Genomic DNA, 5,569 nt, shown 5'->3' on the forward strand with positions numbered 1-5,569 from the left:
GATCAGTACTGTAGAGGACAGACGAGTCTTGCTTACAGTCACTATTGATCAAGGTTTGAAAGAAACATGAGACGTGAGAGTTCACCAGGGCCATCTGTTAATGGATCATTAATGTCATTTTAGGTCTGACTTGCATTGTGTTTACATCAGGATCTATATTGTGATCATATTCAGAATGTGATGTTTATCTTTTCTTACAGCTTGTACACATGGTCACAGTCTCTGTGTTTCTGTATTCATATTGCCTAAAAGGTTTCCACCTGAAGGGAAGGCCTTAAAAACCTGTTAAGAACATCTTGTTTGTTTTGGATAAGGATGAACCTGGACTGGGATATACACATGTTCAGGATACAGTTGCAAACTCATACAGCAAGAGCTGTGTTATCATCCATCCTCTAAACATCAAGCTTTTAAATTGTTGTATCAATGGTCCTGGTCGAGATCATTGATCCCTTCAAACCTTCAAACTCACTCACAAGGCTCCCATCATTACATCTGCCACCATCATCATTTTCTACTCTGCATCCATGAATACTCCACCAATGAGCTGCTATATAAGGGAACAGCATGGATGTTTCACTTATGTAAGCAGCTATAAGTTAACCTGTCAACATGTTAACAGTGATTATTCCAATATTCCTGCTTATTCAGCAGCAGCAGGCCACTGGACCCACGCAGCCAAGTCCACAGTGGTGCATTCAATAGAGCTGGGTGGGTGTGGCAGCCAGCTGTAGCCTAGGATGAGTGAAAAGCTCCTCAGTTCATATTAAAGTCAGATAAAACAACACAATCTTGTGACAGTAAAGTATAGGACAGATACACTGCAGCAGAGAACCTGAGAGATGCTGTTATGACTTTGTTAATCAGCTGTGAAGTGTTGCAGTAGAGCTGTCAGTTACTGTATATTACATATTGATAAAGCTAATAATAAACTTACCACGGGTCTGGACAGTTTGCCATGTCGCTGCTGCTTTGTGTCCCAGCACACACACATTCATTGGACTATCTTCTCTGAGCGCAGGAATACTCCACCCGGAAAACGGCTGTCGTAAAACAAGAAACCCGTTATTTTCTCCAAACACCTGCCCGCTCACTGTGACAGCGAGGCAAAGTGCAGAAGCCCACATTTATACACATGAAATGAACATGTTGCTGTGACTGTGGCTGAAAGGCAGTGAAGCTCCGGTGCCCGGTTGTTTTTGTTTAGCCTCTTTAGGAGCGTTATCCCAACAAACCGCACTCACTTGTATCTGTCCAGCGGGCGCCGTTACCGGTCCTCTCAAAAACCTGACACATGCCACGGCAGCCGGTGTTCCTAGAAACAACAACGACATCAACAATAGCAGGTGACATTGTTGTTTCCCTCCAACTACATACTAACTCCTTCAAAGGCGATGTTCTAATAATAATGAATTACACTGCGCGAGGAGGCAAAGACTGCGGAGTCGAAGCGAGAGGGTTCCCTCCCCCGTCACTTCCGCGTCGTCCTAAATCCCGTCTGGAACATCAAAAAGCCAAACTACGTCATCCTGTTGCTTATCTGCGAGGTTGCCATAATATTTATGGCATATATACTTTCTTCTCTAATGCTACTTCACTTTGATGTCTGTAACTTAAATAGGAAACTGATGAGGGTCACTTTTGCTGCGCATGCGCAGTTGTGATGGTGGAATCAATCTCTTAACAGGATTCTTCAAAGTATTAAGAGTCACAGACGTAACCTCGTGCCAGGCATATTTTAATACTGTAAATCTCAACACCCGTACACACCTGATGTGGCTTCATGTATATATATCGATTAAAGTCACATTATGAGCAAAGACTATGAAGAATCAAGAGCTCTCACTCTGCCCTATTCATCTGGCACAGTGTCCCGGAAGTAACCTATTGATGCTTTGCAGAGTGAGTGACTGGCAGCTGGAAAACTTCCAGGATCTGGATGGGCATGAAATCATCCTACCGAACTGTGACCATTTGTGCTGAAGGGTCAAAGCTGCATTAATTGATTTTTTTTGGGCAGTGCAGATGAACACTAAGCTGGAAAATATTGAAATATAGGCTAATTGTTGACTAAAGTTGTTAGCGAGCAGACACAGCATCAACATTAGTATTAATTTGGTCTTCCTGGTGCATGTTGGATTTAAATCCAATATCCACTAATGTTCTGGGTGTGTTTCAGTCTCCAACAACTTCTGAATAATTCTTTCAGAGTCAGTTATTTCTACATGTTTTGAATAACAAGGGAATACAACAAAAGGACACATCAAATTTCATCAAATTTGAAAATCATCATCAATCATCAATTGTGCATCACTATTTAATAGAAAATGGAAATCATCCTCTTAATCTCAATTTTTAAATGATTTTACGCTATTTATATTAAACATTTACTTTATTATATGAGGCTATAGTTAAGGATTTGGATTGATTACAGTTAAAGTGGTTGGCACCGTGTTGGGGTTAAGCTCTGTAAATGTTAAGGTTGGCATATGTACAAACACATTCATGGAAGCTTACGTTGCTTTGACTAATCTGAGTTCCTTGAGCTGTTGAATTCTGGGAGTTGCAGTCAGTAAGGAGCTCAGACTCCACTGCAGTCTGTATAGAGCTTCAGCGCAGTCAAAGATGCGCACATCAACTTTGTAGAAGAGAATCAGTGGGTGACATGACATGGGCCTGTCCATGTACAGCTGATCAGCCACATTATAAAGCAGTATATCAGATTAAAATCCTATGAACCAGATTATATGACAGATTATTTTGTTCAATAACACGTATTTAGCTGGGTTGGTTTGGATCCTAACCATAGCGGATCACCTTTTGCACTCCTTCAGCATCCCTGTGATGTTTAGAAAACATCGCTCAGTGTGGTGCAATGCTTTTGACAAAACCAGCAGGATTACGTAGTGACATCATCACCTCAAAGTCAAGGACTCCCAGCACCTTAAAATATAATCCTGCTCTCTCAGCGGCATCATTGGAACCTGATACTGAACACAAACATTTACAGAAAAAAACACATTATTGTTGTCCTACTGTTTAACTTACACAAAAAGCCCCTAACCGTAGATTTAAAAAATACGTCAAACTTACCAGAGTGCGAGGATTTCATTCGCCCAAGGCCATACTGGAGACCCTTCCCTCCGCGCAGACTTTTATTTAGTAAATCCAGTAATATTCACTGCCAGTATTCTTACTGTATTTGTTAAAAGACATACTTTGAGCTTAAAATACACCCTGCTTCCCCATCACCACAGCACACCACATCTCAATGCCGCATTGGAGAGAGAGGAGGGTACTCACATTAAAGACAGCAGCATCCGCGCAGCATCCCTGTCCTGCTTCCTGCACCGCAGAGGAGGCGAGAAGTTCACCAGAAGGATCCCACCAGCAGACCGCTGCCTGACCTGAACCCTTCCGGCTGGTAGTTTAAGTGGATCCAGTCTCAGGGTGCGTATCTGACAGCCGAGGACAGTTTCATACTGCAGGTTTTATCGCACAGGTCTCTTAAAGTGGCAGCATCAGTTCTGCATAAAGCTCCGGTGGGAGAAACCACACCAGCAAATTATGGGATGGACAACAGAAAGGAGCAGAACACATATAAATGTCTAGGCTACTTTGAGTGGGTCAGTCATACAGTGGAGCATGTAAACTGATATGGAATAAATGGATTAGAATAGATAGTCTCCTGGCAGATGATTGAACAGTCCACAGATGGATTAGCTACATGAAAAAATCACAATAAGATTACTTCCTATATACGGGGATGTGTCATTGCAAAACCATAAAATGTTAAGAATATCGAAAATGCATTATTACAATCAATATGAGATATTCTCATGATACAGCATGCTTGAAAAAAGTGTAACATGCTATAATAAGCTATTGTAGAATAGAATCATTAATAATATATTTTCAAATAGAATAGAATTGAAATAATCAAAATGAATAGAGGATAGAAAAACAACAACTTTACAATTAAAGCTTTAGAATTTTTTTCCAGGCTACAGTAAATAAACAAAGTAACATGTCAGCTGTCATTGATGAACCAGTAGATGGAGACAACAGCAAAGTTTGAATCCCCTGCAGGACACAGGAGTCTGCCTGCAGTACTGTCTACTCACCGCTAGAGGACCCGTGTCACTGTGACATGCAGACACCAACTGACCTCCATGAATGAATTCATGGTGACTATAGAGGGAATAGGATGTTTTTATCATAAGGATTAAAGTGTGGAACAACTGTCATAACAAACAACAAAACTCAAAATAATGAGCATATACAGTTTAGAAGACTTAAACTCAGACTTAGTGACAGATTTGTCACCTGCTGCATTAAGTCTATAAAAACTGAACTTAGTATTACACTGCAGATAAGGAGCAGATAATTACATTTGCAACACAGACACAGGTTCCCTGGAATTGATACACAACATGTCCTGACATGTACAGTAATTGGCCACTTTTGCTGCAGTGCTGAACTTTTGTCCTCTGTGCTTTTGCCTCAGTTCAGACACACAGCAGCATGCACACAGCTCCGGTTTTTACCAGAGGTGGGTATGAACTTGCACTATTTGTGTTAGTGTTGTTTGCATAATTAGTTGTCATATCCAATAACCCTTCAACCTTTCAAATAAAAACTTTGGAAAATATACTGTTTAAAGGAAAACGTTCTCATTAACAACATAACCCTAAACCTGCAGCTCACTGTGTGCACCATGTGCCACCCCAGACAGTTCAAGTCAAAAGTAAAACATATTAATAACATAAAACATGCAATACCGGTGAATCTGTTTTATTCTGAAGGTTTGAGCATGCTTGTCTGACTGAAGTGGTACAGCCATGCACTTCACTATGTATTTTGGTATTGCAGTAAAAAGTATGGATTAGTCTTCATTTAACCTAAATAGAAGGACCCAGAATTTTAAAGTAGTCATTCAGATTGGGGTTTTAGCTGAAATTAACCTTTGTCTATTTTGGATCAGACCTGCATGTACTGTAAGTCTGACGCAGTGCTGCCCTCTATAGGACATATTTATGCTGTTTTTTATTTAAACATCCAGTCTAATATTTACATTATAAAACCCTTCCTATAATATTGTATGCAGCATTCGTTTATATATTTCCTTTCTTTTTGTTTTCACTGTTTTCATCTTTGGAGTCACATGTGTAGCACATAATGTTAATGTTCTTTTCACTTTCTAATTGTTTGATTTTTGCCCATTGAATATTGCATTAACAAATGTAATAAAACTGTGGCAGTTCATACGGGGTCCAGCATGTTTGGAGAATACTTATGTGATAAAGGTAACAAATAAAACACAAAGCAGTCACACTTGACTCTGAATGACACTGCGGACCATTGTTTGTGCTCCAAAGTCTTTTTTAAAGTTGTTTTTATCTTTGAACACAACGTGAATCCAGCTGAATGGAAACATTGTTATTGATCACACACGGTGAACTCGGTGTGTGTGTGTGAGTGAGAGAGAGAGCGGGCCTTTGATGTCGCCAGGCTGATCACAGATCAGATACACACGCTTCAGATCCATAGAGCCAGCCCCTCTCTCCGC

At 40.4% G+C, this 5,569-nt stretch overlaps 1 long non-coding RNA gene across 1 annotated transcript; it reads right to left on the bottom strand.

Annotated features, from left to right (window-relative positions):
• Positions 1–966: 966 nt before the first annotated feature.
• LOC114444370 (uncharacterized) lies at positions 967–1,597 on the bottom strand. Its single transcript, XR_003671550.1, has 3 exons — positions 1,418–1,597; positions 1,245–1,315; positions 967–1,043 (listed from the first exon to the last, which is right to left on the bottom strand). It is a non-coding gene; the product is annotated as an uncharacterized LOC114444370 (long non-coding RNA).
• Positions 1,598–5,569: the final 3,972 nt, after the last annotated feature.

This window comes from Parambassis ranga, chromosome 13 (assembly GCF_900634625.1).
Source record: "Parambassis ranga chromosome 13, fParRan2.1, whole genome shotgun sequence".
Taxonomy (NCBI): domain Eukaryota; kingdom Metazoa; phylum Chordata; class Actinopteri; family Ambassidae; genus Parambassis; species Parambassis ranga.